This window comes from Tamandua tetradactyla, chromosome 24 (assembly GCF_023851605.1).
Source record: "Tamandua tetradactyla isolate mTamTet1 chromosome 24, mTamTet1.pri, whole genome shotgun sequence".
NCBI classification, from domain to species: domain Eukaryota; kingdom Metazoa; phylum Chordata; class Mammalia; order Pilosa; family Myrmecophagidae; genus Tamandua; species Tamandua tetradactyla.
In genome coordinates this window covers 6,632,880-6,651,376 of record NC_135350.1, presented here as the reverse complement: position 1 = coordinate 6,651,376, position 18,497 = coordinate 6,632,880, and the positions used below count along the sequence as shown (strand labels likewise).

The following is an 18,497-nucleotide window of genomic DNA, read 5'->3' as shown; positions in this document are numbered from 1 at the left end:
AAAGGATTATCAGACATAAAGATATCACTTCATAATAATAAAAAATTCAATTCACCAGAAAGACATTAGAATCTAAAATTGCACGTATTGTGGTGGATGGAATGATGCACCTCAGGTTTGACATGTTCTTAGCCTTGACCCACAATCTGGTGGGTGGGGAACTATTGGAAATAAGATCTCTTCAAGATGTTACTTCAGTTAAAATGTGACCCAACTGAACCAGGTTGGGCTTTCATCTAGATTACTGGAGTACTTTATAAGCAGAGTGAGAGTCAGACAAAAAGAGAAGCCATGGGTAGCAGCTAAGCTGGTAATCAACAGAACCTGGAAGAGAAAAGAGAAGTGTTCTGCCCTCCATGTGTATTGACATATGACTAAAAAGTCAGGAACCCCAAAGATTTCCACCCAAACAGAAGATACCAACCCCGGGAGAATGCAAGCCTTCTAGCTTCTGAAATAGTGAGCCAATTAATTCCTGTTGTTAAGCCAACCCCTTGGTGTTTTTGTTAGCAGCTAGGAAATTAAAACAGCAGCAGTATCGTAAAGAAAAAAATAATCAAACTATAAGCAGGAATTTAAAAATTCACAATCAATGAGGAAAAAATTTTGTAACATTTTTAAGGAATTGATTGCAAAAGTAATTAAAAAGTTACTGAGGATATAGAATATTTAAATAAAAAGATTAATAAAATCATTCTAGAAGACCTATGTAAAATATGATGTTCAACAGCTTAAAATACATACAGAACATGAGAATAAAACAAAAAGTGATTATACTGAAACCCAAAGCAAGTTTCAATAAATTTCAAAAGGTTCCAAATCACATATAGCATGTTCTATGACAATGTAATTAATCTGTAAACTAGATTTATGAGTAGAAAATCTCCATATGTTTGAAAGTTGAGAAACAATTCTGAGTCAAAGAAAAAAAATGAACACATTTTATAGGGTCCAAAGCATACCCAAAAGAATGTAAATCAAAACTTATCGATTTAATTAACACAATAATTAGGGAAATGTAGAGCCTTAAAAGTGTATAATTAGAAAGAATCAGAAAATTAATTAATTAAGCATTCATCTCAATACAGGATGACTTATAACAAAGATTGTAGAAGGAAATATATTACAAAGATAAGCAGAAAACACTAAGTTAGAAAAAATGCAATAGAGATAAAAACAAAACCAAAACTTGATTTTTTCAAAAGGCTAATGAATTTGAAATGCCATTGGTGACACTGATTGAGATAAAAAGAGAAGAGTCATGAATAAATATGAATGAGAAATAGACCATAACTACATTTGTTCCAAACATTAAATAAGGGATTATCAATGACTTTATAAAAATATATTTCAATTGTTAATGAATTTAAATGAAGTTTCTGGAAAATACAGCTTTGTAAAATGAATCAAAAGGAATCTAAAAATGAATAAATTAAAATCAAGAATTTGAATCGACATAAAAACATTAAAAAGCTTCAATGCATAAGACAAATCACTTCTAAAATGTCTGTTTCTCTACCCTCTAATTCCTCTACACCTCAAACCCTCACAGGACAAATTTCCTTTCTGTCATCACTTATCTCTTTTTTCTTCTTCCTCTCTGCTCAGCTCCGCTCTCTTAAGCTCCTGTGATAATGATAATGATCCTCAGAAAGCAAGAAGAGAAATTGAAAGGGTGAACATAGGATTGTTTAATAATGTTGTTGGAGGGATAAAGTTGTGAATACTTTCAAACAGATTATTTGTGTATGGTCACATAAGAAATAGAAGTGTTATGACTTGGTGACTAGTTTGATATGGTGTGCTGGTTTGAAAGGATGTATACCCCCTAGAAAACCACATTTTAATCAAAATCCCATTTCATAAAGGTAGAATAATCCCTATTCAATACTGTATGTTTGAAACTGTAATCAGATCATCTCCCTGGATGATGTGATTTAGTCAAGAGTGGTTGTTAAATTGGATTAGGTGATGACATGTCTCCACCCATTTGAGTGGGTCTTGATTGGTTTATTGGAGTCCTATGAAAGAGGAAATACTTTGGAGAATGGAGATTCAGAGAGAGCAGCACCACAAAGCAAAGAGTCCATGAGCCAGTGACCTTTGGAGATGAAGGAAAATGCCTCCCAGGGAGCTTCATGAAACCAGAAGCCAGGGGAGAAAGCTAGCAGATGACACCGTGTTCACCATGTACCATTCCAGCTGAGAGAGAAACTCTGACTGTGTTCACATGTGCCCTTCCATTTGAGAAAGAAACCGTGAACTGCACTGACCTCCTTGAACTAAGGTATCTTTCCCTGGATGCCTTTGATTGGACATTTCTATAGACTTATTTTAATTGGATATTTTCTCAGACTTAGAACTGTAAACTAAGCAACTTATTAAATTCCTCTTTTTAAAAGCCATTCTGATTCTGGTATATTGCATTCCAGCAGCTAGAAACTAGAACATATGGGGAGGAAAAAAGGAATTAACCAAAGGTTTCTGGTGTTCACCATCATTCATTCAATGTTTATTGAATGTTTACAAAGTCCGAGATAGTACTATGTTTTTGACCAACAATATTTCTGTCCCTCAAGGCAATGGGAGTCTACTCGATGCCATACCGAGTAAAAATCAATTTCAATATGGCATGATAAGTATAAAATTAAGAAAAGTACAATGTTCTATGGAAACAAAGAAGATGTGGGAAGAAAAATGAATGGATTATAATTTATTATTGTTGAAAAGTTTGTGAGATATTAAAAATAGATATTCACTAAGCTGTTGAATACATAGAATTAGAATTTAAGAACTGTGCTGGAATTGCAAATTAAGGGACTGGAAAAAACCATGATATTGAGTGAGAGAACTAAGGAATAGCAAGTACAATAAAATGGTAGAGGTATATCATTAAAATCTTAAGAAACAGCACTATGTAAAGTGGAAGAGACTCACAGAAGCTAGAAGCAAAAAAGAGAAAAAAATATTTCTGATGAATACTGATAAGTTAAGAAACCGAACTGCAAATCGACACTGAATTAGTCAATTAAAAGAATAACACTAGTGATCTTATCTAAATAGGTCCAGTGGTGTAAAGGAGGCAATTAGAATATTAAAGTGAGTTAAAGAGGAAGCAAGTTGGTGAACAAGTTGAGAATAACCGCAGATAAAAAGAGAAAAAAATATAAATGAAAGACTTACTGGGAATACAAAACATTTGCTGTCATGAGAAAATACATGTTTATGAGTCAAGTGAGGACTCTAAAGATAAGCACTATGACATTTCAGAGAAAAGAAAGACTCCCAAGGATTGAGGTCATCAGGAAAGGGTTTAAAGAGGGATGGAAATTGATCGAATCATTGAAGAATGGGAGGATTTGGATTTTGAGGAGAAGAGAGCAAAGAGAGTTTGGAAACTGAAGAAAAAACCTAAGTGCAGTACCGGGCAGAGGACTCATACGACCTATTTTGCCCTTAGAATGTCAACGCAGTTTTCATTTTCTGTGCCTTTCTCTGCAAACTGAAGTTAAATCAACGCCTGGCCAGCAGCAATAAAATGGTTGCCATAAACTGATGACTGCTTTGGTTAGTTCAATAACTGTTCTTTAAAAACCAGTATTATAAAATTTGGGGTTTTTTTTTGTATGGGCAGGCACCAGGAATCAAACCTGGGTCTCCGGCATGGCAGGCGAGAACTCTGCCTGCTAAGCCACCGTGGCCCACACTATAATGGTTTTTATAGTAACCGTTCATCTACATCCTTGCTAATTGTATAAACAGACCTTCTGAAAGCAGTTACCCTTGAACCATAAAAACCTTGGTCCTTATACTGTACTCTTGCAGTCAGGGGAACTATAAGACATAGAGATGAATTAATAAATCAGCAAGTGGGTATACAGTGAAAAATGAACAACAGAAAGTGAAAAAGAATTTAAGCCTAATATTTAGCATCAAACTTAAATTTTAAGAAATCACAAAGAAATTTATAAAATACAAATTATAAAAGTAATAACTATTTATATTAATTGGCCTTTTATTTATGTGAGTTTAATGTGTTCCTAAAAATATCACTATTATATTTCCAAGTTACCTCAGTACGCAGAGCCTCTTAGAAGTTATACTTTTAACATTTTAATTATTAGTTTTCTGATTTTAAGTGAGCTATCACTTCGATTATATAAATGGGATGTTCCTGTATCCAGAAGCAACAAAGGATTACCATCTCTTAATATTCATTTCAGCAATCACTTATCTGGTTACTGACTTCCTTACCTGGAGACACCTAAAGTAGTCACTGCATAAATGTACAGAGACAATATAGATCATTCTTGGCAGTAAAACTGAAGTCTATCATCCAGTTTATAGGAAATTCTAGTGAGATATTTTTTCATTATATTATCTCACTATTAGGAAATATTCTGTATAATATTATGAATTGCTGTTTTTGAGCTGTTTATTATGGATTTTCCAAAAGGGCATATGCTGCATTGTATAAAACTGCTATAAAATTCACTTATCAAAATTATTATTCAAAGAACTCCATAAATTAATAAATGGAGAAATTTAGGGCCAAAGAAATGAAGTGACCTGTCCAATGTCACACAGCTATAAGTCCACAATTTAGGATGTTATATTACCTTCCTTGCCCACTCTTCTACCTTATCGCCCTAAATATTAAGAAGTACAATTTCATATTCATGCATTAGACTTATAAAGAATATTATTGAAATAGAAAATATTGATATTCTTTCAATTGTTTACTAACTATAGATTTTCTATCTCCATAGGTACTGTTTCTACATTTCCACCTTATCTTTCTTTTTCCAAGCATTCTTAATTTTTCACAACAAAAACTGTTTGAAAAAGTCTTTACCAAAGAGAAACTCCATCAATTTCCTGGTAATGTAGGCCTGCTAATTTTCATCTAATTGCTTTATATTTCATGTATTTTAACTTAGATACTGTGACTGGGCATCAACTAGAAATATCATATATGATCACACGTAAATGTATGCCAGATACCATTTTATCCTCCCACGCAAAATTAATCCAGGCTATACAATTCTCTAAAGCTTGAAAAAGCATGATAAAAACACATGAGAAGAGATTTGGAGTGAATTCAAGCATTCTATAACTTGTCAAATATTTCTTGAGATATTCCTATTTTAATACTTGATGACTGAAATCTCAAATTGTTACAAAAGATACTTATGAATACTTTAAAAGTATACAAGACACCACACCAAAATAATTCACTTAGCAAACCTATTTGGTAGAAAATACTGGCAGATTATGGACTGTGTAATTTTTTATTGATCTTCAAAATACGCTTGGGAAAATAAAATAGGTTTTACATCTGGATGATGAGAATAATTTAAAATATACCGACACATTTGTGATAAAACTTAGAATATAAGTTGTGTCTTTTTTTCCCCAGTTTGGACCAGCAAAGTAACTTACAACAGCTCAGCATGTTGTCCAGAGGCTTCTATGGAAAGAATTTCTGCAAGGTCTCATGTCTTTCTCAATGTGTGATTACAAGGATTGGGGTACAGGCTTTAAAGTGAACAACTAAAACCTACTCTTGCAGTTGGTTAGAAGACTGTCCAAACAAAATTATTCTAAACAATTGGATAAAATTATGCAACAGTAATGTGTTTATTAGCCTCATGGTTTCCACATGTAAAACAACACTGCTTATATTTCTTCTATTTTTTATTCCCAAATAATTTGCTGGTCAACAAAGTAATTCACATTTCATAATCTCCCAATATTTTCTGCTAAATAAGCTTACTAAGTAATTTTTTGGCACTGTAACTTGCATAGTTTTATAGCATTCACAGGTCACTTTTTATAATAATTCTAGACAATGTATCAATATAAAAACACCATCTGAAAATATTTGTAGTTTCTTACTGGTGAAAACTGTGAACTAAGAACCATTGTATTTGTTTTGTTATATTCAGTTCCTATTTCTGAACTTGTCTTCTTGATTTCTCCCAGTGGCATGTCTCTCCTTACTGCTGCACACCAAAAAATCAAGACGAACTACCTGGCACCTTTATCTAAGAGTTTTTGCCTCTGGTTTATGTTTGTTTTCCTTAAGATTTTTTGAGTCTACACTAATTTTCAAAACTATGATGAGTCAGAGTAAACCATTGATCAATGAAGTTTGATCCTTTAAATTACGTTTAATGTTATTGATATTCAAATATGAGATTGCAAATACAGTAAAGACAGTGCAAAGAGATGATTTAGATCATTACCTCCAAATGAAGGCGATTGGGAATAGTCAATACTCATCACTCAGGGGTCATTCTTAATTGGTAAAAATGTTGCATCACAGGCCAAGGTCAGGGTACTGAGGCATGTAATTAAAACTTAATTCCATTAATTTTATACCTCTCATGTTGTCAACTTTCACAAAGAACTTTATATTTATTGTTCCTGATAGTCTTTCTAGCAATTCTATAATGAAAGTTTTATTACCCCTGTTTGCCATTCCTGAATCTGTGGCTCAGGGTATTTAACTTGTTCAAGCTTATATCACTAGCAAGGGTAAAGCAAGAATCTGAATCCAACTTTGGTGGAATCCAGCATTATTCATCAATCTTCTACTATGCCATGATCTCATTTCATCTTTTAACCAAATCATGTTTGTTTTCAGGACTTTAACTCCTCTTTTAGAGGGCTATGCTTCACAGTTAATCCAACATCATCTGTATTCATTGAGCAGGTAATAAAAGTCAGAAATATCTTACTTATTTATGTACCTAATCGTTAGATATTTTCTTTCTATTATTGACTCAGAATACATTAGTAAAACCAATATATTTAATATTAAAATCAATCCTTCACTTACTCGAGAAATTTATCATTTCATTTTTTTTTCAGAGATGGCATATTTTGTAAAATTATCCTTTCTTGTAAATTTGCTTTTATCTGCTAGGGCACATCCTGATCAATCTATTCCTGCTACATGGTTTTGCCCAATTGTTGTTTACTTGAATTTTGTTGTGAAATCTTCTAACCAGCTGCTACAGCAAAGTTTTAGGTGGACAGAGTATTCATCCTAGAGCCTTTTTCTACACTCCTCATAGTCACACATTGAGAAACATGAGATTTTGATGGCAGCCATCAATCTCCTATTCAAGACAGATATTCCTTCCATAGAGCCTGCCTTCTGGACAGGTAAATCTCAGACCAGAGATGGTTACCTTTATTGACTGGAATCTTACTGATTTTTTTAAAAATATATTTTCTTTTATCACATAGAAGCAATCTCCCAATATCTTTCATTTTGCAGTCTATTTGTGTCACATAATATAAAACAAATGTATTTTTCTTTAAAAAATACCTTCAATATATAAATATTACTACACTGTGCTACTGTAGCTCTTTTCCTTTAAATATCATTGTTTCTTTCTTCAATCATTGTGCATATGACATTGTTCCTGGATGTCTCCTGACATTTTACTTGAATGAAATCCTCTCAGATTGCCTATGCATCAGGCCCTCTCTAAGCATCCCTGCCCTTGAAGTGCACTTGGAAGCAGGGGGTATGATACATGTACAATAATTTCACCATAACGTAGGATTGCTGTGACTGAACTGTGAAGGTGGAACATGGACACCTGATCCATTCTGGGGAAGAAGAAAGTCAGAGAAGGCTGCTGTTTATATAAGACATTGAGAACCTCAGATTGGCAAACAATCCAAATGTATCACACCTGTGTTAAATACGATCACTGATTCTTTGTTGTTGACATTATGATTCTATTGATGCACTCCAAGTTAGTTTAGGCATCAAGTTAGGCTTATATGTTTGGAGCTTGTTGAGCTTGAAGCACTTTTTCTGCTTGGCTAAATGAAAAAAAAAGTAGATTTAAGAATTACGACTCTCTCTCTGTAATTTCATTACATTGTTTCAATCCAATGTTCCAAACATCAGAGTGATATTTTGCAATATTGGTTCTCATAGCCACCGAGTCATTAGAATTGTTCAATGAGATGGGGGGGCAGTTTCAATAGTAACATTGACATTTAGGACATAAGGAAAAATATAATAATTTGAGGCAATTTACAGGCATACTACTTTTTAAAAATCTCAAAACTGTAAAGAGTAGAAGTAAAGATGATAATTATATTTTATAAAACTCATTGTTTTTTCTACTTTCCAGAGAAAGAAATGCTAAATAGCATTCTAAATAGCAAATGCTGTGAAACAAGTTCAAAGACCTGAGGGGTGTAATCAAATCGCAAAGTCAAGATGCAGCTTGTCAACTTATATATTACAAGGAATTGCTACATCTAGTTACATTTTTCTACAAGGTGAAGTAATACTGTTTCTTTGTTTGACATGTAATTTTTTTTATAGATTTTCTAGGTGGTAATGGGTCAGAAAGGAATGTCCTGATCATACCTATTAACCCACCACCTTGATTTATTCATTTTTATAGAACTTTTAGCTTCCTGTCATAGGACTTTTGTTTCTTTACTCTTTGTTTTCTCCCACCAGCATGTAAACCTCCGGAGAGCAGTTTTAGTTAATCTAGTACTTGACTAGTTTGTGTCACGTATTAAAGATAATACATAATAATAATATCATTATCATTATGATCATCATTGATAAAAAATAAAACGGTATCTTCTGTGTTTAAAGCGAAAACATACCCAAACAGAAACAGAGTAACTTAAGTAGCAAGTTAGTTCAATTTCAATTGACCAATTTAGGCATCATTTTTGTGATAATTAAGAAAATGCCCTAATCCAAGGAAAGATGCTTCACAGATTAAAGTATCAATAACTACAACACTTTAAATGAATTAACAAGTGCAATCTCTAAATGATTGCCTATGTTTTACTTATTTTAGTGTATGCAATCTCAGTTGGATTGATATTAGTATTAGAGAAAGATTGGTTTGAGTAACAAATGAAATTTAAATTCTGATTCTAATTATTCACTTGCACTTTAGAGTATTGAATAGAGTTGGGTCTTTTATATGCTTTCACAGGAGCATATGCATCTCTGCATCTGTTTCCTTCTCCCTGTATTAATCTTTAGTGTCACTATATTTATTTCTGAGGTTTAAATGATTTTCATGGAGGCGTGAAAGACTAGTTAGTACATCAGGAAGAACATTTTCAAGATAACAAATAAAATATGACAAATTCTTTGGATCAGCAGTCTAGAATTGAGTTTATGATTCAAGAATGGACTTATGCCAAAACATCTTAATGTTCAAAATAGCCTTCCCTTCTTTTTTTTTTTTTGTTTTCTTCTCCCATTAGCATGGCAATCTGTCTTTGGGCTGCATAGAAATGCTACTAAGTTTAAATTAGTAAAAATAAAAACCATTTATGGGGGCTTAAATTGCTAATAAAGATTTATTTACTACTATTATTACTGACAAGGTGTATTTGCTTCATGAAAAAGATGTCAATGACAATGAAAGTAGAATTACATGGAAAAGGAGCAAAAGAATTCAGGAAATTAAATTCAAATTCAAAGGTGGGAGAACGGTCAATATTTTTTTGGTTGACTATTTCTTCTCTCATGAGTTTCATACCATATCTTACTATTATTTTATTGTTTTTTGTATTTTATCCCCTTTTTCCAGGCATTTTGTTCCTACACACAGCACCTCTTGGGTTCAAACCTGGTGACTAGATTAATAATTGCTGCCAGACTAAGCATGAGTGGTTTCCCACAGATGTTTACAGGATAACATTAAGGCTGAGGTGGAAAAAGTGAAAATAAATAACGGGAAGGAGGAAGGATGGAAGGAAAGAAAAAAGGAAGGATGGGCAGGAACGAGGGAGGGAAGAAGAGAGGCAAAGAGAGGAAAGTGAAAGAAAGGAAGGGAGGGAGGGGGTGGAAGGGAAAAGCAAGGGAAGAGAAAGGAGAAAGAAAAGGGGATGTAGACAGAGGAAAAAGAAAAGGAGGGAGTTTCAAAAGAGAGATTAAAGAAGCTTTTCTACATTTGCTTCGTTCTTGTTTCTTGATCATACTGAACCTGGCCTATTGACTTTCAACTTCAAGCTAAGTCTGAAGATAAATTGCATAAAACCCTTCTTTTTTGGGGGGTGGGGGGTTGCAAGGTCTGGGAATTGAACCAGGGTTTGCGGCATGGAAGGTGGACATTCTAACCACTAAACTACCCGTGCATCTTCATGAAAGGCTTTAAATGAGGAGATTAAGTGTTTTAAATAAGGCACAACACAAATTCAACTCATTGTTATGATGGAATGGCCAAAATGGGGAAATTCTTTTTTGGAACAAAACAAGTAGATGTGTGTGAGTATATGTGTATGTTAGCTTGCTACAAGTTGCTTCCTTTAATGATTCTTCAAATGTTTTAAATAAAATCTGTAAAGGCTAAAAATTTGGTTTGGTAAAAAAGTGTCAAGTTCATTATAGAATCATTGCTTTTGTTTTCTCACATACCTTAGCTACGAAATCAAATTATATTCTCAATAATTCAATCATAGTTTATTTAAACTTTTTATTTTTTTCTCAGCTACTTCCTGAGTTTAAACTAATTAATCATGATCATTCAATTAGTTTTAATTATCTTAAATATCTTTCCTGAAAAAAATTATTAGGTAGTTTACATATGCAAATTACCTTAGTGAGTCACTTGAAATCATTACTTTAGTTTGTCATGACAAGTTATTTCCCTGTAACCTATACTTTCCTGAATTATCTGGATATTTATGTAATCGAGATAAATTATAGGAAAGCAATACACCGTTTCATATTGGCAAACATTTTTACCAGTTGGAATGGAGAATATGTTACTATTCACATTTATCCTGAAATTCCTGAAGCCATTTATGAGTTTGGAATACATCATCAAACTATTTTGTTTTGGGGGAATCTGTTATCAATTCAATATTATTTCTAAAAGGAATTTCAGATTTGTCAACTCTAAAGTGTGATAGCATTCCTTAGAAAACTGAGATAAAGAAAGCTTGGAAATAGGAATGCATATATAAAAGTTCTGCATTGCAATTGACACCTCCAATTTCTGTAACTTGCTAAAGATAACTAAAAAAAAAAGAGTGTACTTAACACTCTCTATAACAGCATTGCTGAAAATTTCCTGAAGTGTTGAAAAAAAGGAAGGTTAAATGCTGTTCCATGATGGCTGAAGGCAGTGTCACTGTGTCTGACACCTGAACAATTTCTCTCACTTCAGAAACTTAAAATAAATCAACAGACAACATTGCACCCCCAACCCAGTTCTTTGAAGTACATAATGGAGGAGCATTTACCTTCTCTTTTGTCTAGCTTCTCAAGAGATTTACTGCCATAGAATTTAGTATGTCTACTTCTGTGAAATTTACTAAACCAGCTACTTTAATAAAACCCCCACAATTCTTTCTTTTGATCTGAATCCGTATGCTGTATTTCTGATATTTCTGCCATTTCCAGGGGGATGGTTAGACAATGCATCTCTCCTTTCTCTGCTTCTGTTCCTTGCTATATATTGACTTTTACATGAGTTTTTCTTAGGCTTGTTTACATTTTTTCATAAGCGTGATCTTTAATAAAGAAGAAAATTTGTTACTTACAATGTTATTCTGTACAGAATATAAATTTGTTATTTAAATACCCCACAGTTTGTGCTCGCAAAAAAAAAAGTAGCATTCCAGGTTAGACTTTAAACATAATGCATTATCAATGAATTTCAGCCCAGAACGAATTAGCCTTCTGGGTGCACAGCTTCTCAGTCCTGGCTTCCAGCCAAAACTGATATTCTAGCTTTATTTTATAGGTTTCCCCAGCTGCTTTCAAATCTGGGGAGGCAGCATCAGCCAGAATCTTCTAGTTTGAACACAGTATGCTGAAAGCTTCTCTGCTCTTCTCCCTGAGTAGTTGCCATTAAATGAGACACCAAAAGTCTGATCTTTGGATTTGGTTCTCAATGGCACCTTTCCCACTCAAACATAATGTGCAAAGGGGGCAAATAAACATTGGACATATTGGGGACAAATATTTTACTGGGTAGAAACATTTACTTAGCATCTTTAAGATGTCATGTTAGTACTGAGATTGAATTTAAAAACTAAATTTATTTTAAATCCAATTGCAGAGTGCCTTATTGGGAGAGAAGCAACAATAAGCATAACAGTTTTAATACTCAGGAAAATTGGAAGATTTTCTTTTATTGAGGTGACTATGTCTATATATTCATATTTCATCACCAAACATAGAAATTTCAAGTTAAGATTTTATATATTTGTAGATATAAATAAAAGCTCCCATTTACTTCCTCTTGATATTTAGGGAAAAACTTTTAAAGGGGGCATTTCTTAGATAACTGTAGCTGGCAGAAAAAATGAGTTTATATACATTTGTGATTTTATTAAAAGGAAAATAAATATTAACATTCTCAATTTTTATTATTTTAATTATAAATGATGCCTGAGTTTCTAAATGACAGCTATACTTTCCTGTATTGTTCAGTTCTCATGTTAAACTAATAAGTCATTCTTATTACAATTTTTTCAAAAGGTTTTCTAAGCACCAAGCTTAGTGGTGACCAACTGCCGTTAAGAGAGAATAAAAAAAGACTATTCTTCCCCATTAACTTATTATCATATTTCTATCAATATAAGTGCTTGGTAATATTGATTCCTGTGAGGCAAATATTCACAGGATTCATTATTAAAAATGTCAGTAATGATAGCAGGTGTTAAATTTCTATTTGTATGTTGAGAAAAATGTAAGTGGCACGTATGTTTTCCTCATTAATTACTTCTTTCTTTTATGATTTCCAGTTGTAGACTTAGGACATTCTAGTTAGTCAACTTTCTATTCTCTCTAGTCGCTTGCTCATGCCTCATGATGTAATGACCAATGTGGTACCTAATTGGCATCTGGAAATAGTCAATTTGGCATAATCCTAATAGAAAAGATAACTTTTGAATTTCAGCAGGAAAAATTAATCATCTAGCTTTTAGAAACTTGAATCAATTATGGTAACTCTGTCTTCATTAATTTCCTATTGTGGCAAGAAACTCACAGGATTTTAACCAGGAAGTTGGTAAATAAAAGTACAGAACTAAAATCATTCTAAGAGTTAATGAAACACATCAGTATCTTTGGATGCAATTTACTTTAAAAACTTTATAATCTTTGGGATGATGAAAAATATTCTGGTAAAAAGTAGCTTGAATGCAAGCAAAAGTGAATGTGAAAATGACATGACAATGTATAAGCCATTAAACTTTCTTGTTAAGGTAGAACTCATAGTATAACCTATCAAAATAAACAAAATATGTAATCACGTGAAAATACTTTGACAACAACTCTGAAACGTGCTATTTTTTTAATCACAAAAATTATAAGGAAAACACAGGTTTAAGTCTCCTTGTATATTCAGCTTTCTCAAACAGAGGTATGGGAAATAGTGAGTAAAGTCATATTTAAATAATAGATCTCTCGTTTGCTAACTTATTCTGTGCATGAGGAATTTGGACCCTCCTCTTTCAGCAAAATCTAGCAAAAGCTGCACTTGCCCTGCTGGGATATCTATGCTTATAGCATTGGACATATTTTATTTTAAGAAGTTATTTTCTTTCCTAATAGGAGCTGGAAAGAAAACATCTATTCCTTCATAAGCAATTTATGACTGTATCACACAATTTCAAATGCCTGTGACAGCTGTTTCTCTAAAGCAGACCATTAGAACAGAGCATGCCTATAAATCTCAGGTCCCAAGGAGAGGAGTTCCCATCTTGGGTAATTTGAATGCCTGTTATCAGTAATACTTCTCCGGAAAATATTTACATTGCCAATAGCTTTTGGATATTAAGTTGTAGAAACGGAGGTTTCAATACAAAAAGCTAAAATTGCTATCAAGTGAGTTGTTTTCTTATTAAAACATTCTGGCAACTGTTTGAATTATTTCAAATTCTATCTCTTTTTTAGGTTAACTGCATTTTCCATTTATAGGGCACATACAACTTCTGCAAAGCCTAATGACAGGTAAGCACACACATGCTGAAAAGGGAGACTGAATTTAGTTTAAACATATTACTGCTTCTACATAAATCTTCCGCAGATAAAACTTTATTGTGTTCAACTTGTTTATATAGCTAAGCAACATATCCATTTATTGTACACACCTCGTTTTCAGCAAATTAAACAGCAACTTACCTAGAGAAGCATTTCATTTTTTTTTCCTTTTCCTAACTTGAATTTATCCCGAGTTAGAAAATGAGAGATCCAGTATTCAGATTCACTTGGCTCCAGGTTAATTAGAAGGAGCTTTCAGTTCATATAATCTGCCTCAACAATATTCCGAGAGCACCCTTTAGCTCCAGTCCTAGTATCTGAACCCTTCCAGCAGAGTCTCTTTTATTTATATACACATTGTCCTTTTCAAAACAAGCAGCCAGCTGGAATGATTCAAACCTCTGCTCAGCACACCGTTAAAATGCAGCTTCCTTCTTGGACACGAGAATTACACCAGGGAGCAGACCGAGTACCGCAAAAAGGTTATGAGAACTATTTAATCACCGGAATACCAGCTGCTCCAGCTCTGCTGTTGCTACTGCTGCTGTGCCTCTTGCTTAGCTGTAGTCAGTTTTTCCCTCCCTCTCTCTTTCTCTCATATCTCCAGAACTATAAAGGCAGCTTTGCAGGATTATGATTGGCAGAAACAGCCAATTCCTTCAGCTAATCATCCTCAAGACTTTCAAGGACCAGGAGCTGTTGTGATGTCATCCAGACTGTGGGATGTTACACATGAATACATTTCAATAGGAGCTAATTCAGCGATCAGCTGCATTCCTCTCACACCACTGTGATTGATTAGATGTTCCTTGAGGATTTGCATAATCTTTCATTGTACAGTTGGACTATTTCCTGTGAAATTCTAGAGTAAAATTCCACTTTGCAGCGGTGACATTATAGCAAAAGATTCTATTGGGTAAACAAAGAAAAGTTGAAAACAGGTTTTTCTGCTGCAAATGTGTGCTAGCCAAACACATGAATTAAGAACTCAGCAAAAACCAACAATAAATAGTACAAAATTTGGAGCAATATTAGTGAGTTGTATGCTCCTGACAAAGTATTTCAGACCATAATGATGGTTAGAAAAAAAATGATAGGATAGTTATTTGGATGGGATTATGTGCATGTCGGTATATATACTTGCATAGGTTATTTCATTAGTTGAGTAAATTACTGGATTATCATGGAAAAGGTCTATTTTATTCCCACCACGGACAACAGTTAATTGTCTCCATATCTCATTTTTCTGTGGGTAAAATAAACAGAGAATTACCTGCCCTTTCCCTCTGCTAATTCATGTCAACTCATAGAGCTCATAAGGTGTTTTAAATACTTTTCCATAAAGTTTTTTAAACTTCTAAATATTAGTATACATACTAGATAAGAGAAAAGTATTTTCAGGTTTATTCCTTTTTTCCATGTTATGGATTCCCTGGGCTTTCTTGCTTCAGTACATTCTTTAATCTCTACCACTTAATTCAGTGGAACAAGACGCACGAATGAGCATTCTGCCCAAGTCTCCTTACAGGCTAAAGAACAGAACTGCAAACTTTTCTCAGTCCCAAGTACTCTTCTGATGTGAGTGCATTTTTGATTTTAGAGTTCTGCTTGAAATACTGGGGAGGTTTCCCTGGAAAACCAGGATCACTGGGGAAGAAAAATCTTCAAACTGCGGGGTCAACTGATGATTAGCAGATGATGCTGTCTCTTGGATGTATAATCTTAATAAACTCAGGGTTCTTAGTGTTACTGTACCATACAAGGTGTAAAGAGTCACTGAACTCTAAACATGTGAGAGAGAGGATAGTGTGAAAAAAAATCTAACAAATTAAAAAGAATGTCTCAGTTACTGCTTAACTAACAAATATGATCTCTAGTAGGGATCATACGTCAGTTACTTATAGAGACTAACAAAATATTAAGGGAAGAATTATACTTTTTAAATCCTCAAACATGAGTCCAAGAACTACTTCCTAATTGTTAAAAAATGTTTTCCATACAAATATGCATTTGAAGATCAAGTCAGAATTTCCATAGTGATGCATATCAAAATTTTAGATGGATAAATAAAAGGCAGTTAAATAGCCCAACAATGTCTTAATAAAATATTTATCTTTAAAGCAGAATCATGCCAAGTACTAACTGCTGATGAATAAAAATGCTGATTGAACAGTCTCCATTTTATGTAGGTTCTTTATTCAAGTTTAGTCATCATTAAGTCTTACCTTTGAAACATGACATTATCCTCTGGAGGGAAATGAATAATATAAATTAAAGTACTTTGATAGTGTAAAACTTATTTGCAATTTGAATGGAAGGTATTCTTAATATTAAACATAAACATTTTTACGTGTTTAACATTAGTTATAAGAAACAGAAAAATTCAGAATTGCCAAATTCAAATACATTGTAGAAAAAGAAAAACAAACAAGATGCCTTATTGTGTCTTCTCATTGTTCTTCAGGAATAAATTAACTCTTAGGGATAGGGGCTCCCACTAGATGTGCACATGTTAATTGGAAACTAATCAAAACTAATTTCTTTCCTCGTCCTAGGAAAAATTAGAGAAATTCACAGGATCCATACTAAACAATAACAACAAAATAATCCCAAAATCATTAGGATACTTTGTCTTATAGTTTTTGTAGAATTTATATTTCTATTATACAAAAAAAATTAGCAAAATTATCCTTTATCATTACCTAATCTGTTAGGTTGGATAAATGAAGTAAATCACCTTGGCATGGTGGAAGTGTGACTTCCAAGAGAGAAGAAGATAGGGAAAATTTAATTGTGCATTTTTGTTCTAAAATCATTTAACCTTTGTTCTACAATTTATAGGCACTGAACATAAACTTCTAGTTAGTTTGTAATAATCTGTATCTTCCAGTTAGTTTGTAATCCTCTGCATTAAGTAAAGCCTTTGCCCAACCCCTCTTGTTGAATTCTATAGAGAAGAAAACTGGTATCCTATTATTATTTTGACAACCCATAGAACACAATTTTATTTTTCCCTTTTCTATTAAGACATAGATCCAGACATACAGTAAGTCCTTAAGGAATTTTTGTTAAATTGAGTGTGCTGAACCTTTGGAGAACCACATATTTTATTCCGCTGCTATCACAGCTTCAGGGAAACTAGATAAAATTTGACCACTACAAAGCCTCTTCTTCAACTGAATTTAACTTGAAAATTATCTTTAAAGCATTCACAGAAATTGTTTTCTTGAAAGTTCAAAATGTGCCCTATGCATTTTTTTAAAAATTGTATAAATAAAAAAATATTCTATAATGCAAAATTATAATCTATATATGTGTGTGTATATATATATAGTGCTTAGCTCAGTGTTTAGTGGCTGTTATTCAACAGAAAGCATAGAAAACAAACCATGTGTTTACTGAAGAGAAACTAATTTTTTTGGTTCATATTCCAGTTCTTTCTTTACAATTTAGAAAATTAGAAAATTTAGCATTCTCAATTTCTAGGCGTTAGTCTCTTTCTCATTCACTTTTTAATTTTCTAATTGTTACTAAAGGCAAGTTTTAAATGCATGCTTCTATGTAATTTGCATTGAAAACACCAAAAAATAGTCCCATGTACCTTGAAAATTTTGCTTTAAAAATATTCCTTCACATGCATGTACATATTTAAAATTGAAGATAGTTACATTTAAAAAATACATTTATGTACTTCCCAAGATTTTTCTTCCTTAACTCTCCTATAAAAATAATAATTTTGAATGAATACAACTAATGTAGTTCATAGTTTAAACTACTAAAATTTATGTAGGTTGAATTTTATTGGTATGGCATCACTTTCTGTCCTATTTTCTTGCAGCCATTCAGTTGCCCCAACTGACACAAAAGACTCTTACTAACTCTTTTTAAAAGGAAAAGCATGAGTAAAAGAAAGTTAGTTTCAAAATTTTATGCCTTGGGGAAATGCTTTTACTGACTAACACAAAAACTTTCATTTTCAAGGAAAAAGAAGTTCTGCTAAAAAATATTTAGATAAGAAGTCATGTGAGAAAGAAGGAGCATAAAGTCAGTTTCTCTCTATTGGTGAGAAAAATTAGTGCCATATAGCATTATTTGCATTAAAGTCACCCCAACCACAGCCTTAAAATGTTTTCTTATTACACATCTGGATCTCCTGTTAGCAAACTATTGAGCAAAGGAGAAATAGGAACCATGGGTTGGAAAAGAGAATCTTCTTGCCAGTATCACTGTAGTGCATTGTTTTAGCAAGAGAAAAAACAGCGTGTCAATGCTTCACATAAACCCTTTGAAGATGCAAAGCTTGAAAGGCCAAGTGAGAGAACAAACAGACTAAACAGTCCAATTCTAGTTTGGCTGACAACTGCCTAAAGGAACATGATTGTTAATAAATAGCAGCTGTTGGCCAACTCATCCTGGAGTCACAAAAATCTTCGTTGTGTAGTGAAAGGGCGCACAGAAGCCAGACCCCGGGGTGGGGGTGGGGGTGGAA

The 18,497-nt window shown here is 33.2% G+C and overlaps 1 protein-coding gene across 1 annotated transcript in view; it reads right to left on the bottom strand.

Annotated features, from left to right (window-relative positions):
• Window positions 1-14,310, bottom strand: part of LOC143668424 (bifunctional heparan sulfate N-deacetylase/N-sulfotransferase 4) — a 304,009-nt gene extending 289,699 nt beyond the window's left edge. Inside the window, exon 1 of the mRNA XM_077143213.1 lies at window positions 14,150-14,310. The gene's annotated coding sequence lies outside the window, so the exon portion shown is untranslated. The remainder of the gene's footprint in view (window positions 1-14,149) is intronic.
• Window positions 14,311-18,497: the final 4,187 nt, after the last annotated feature.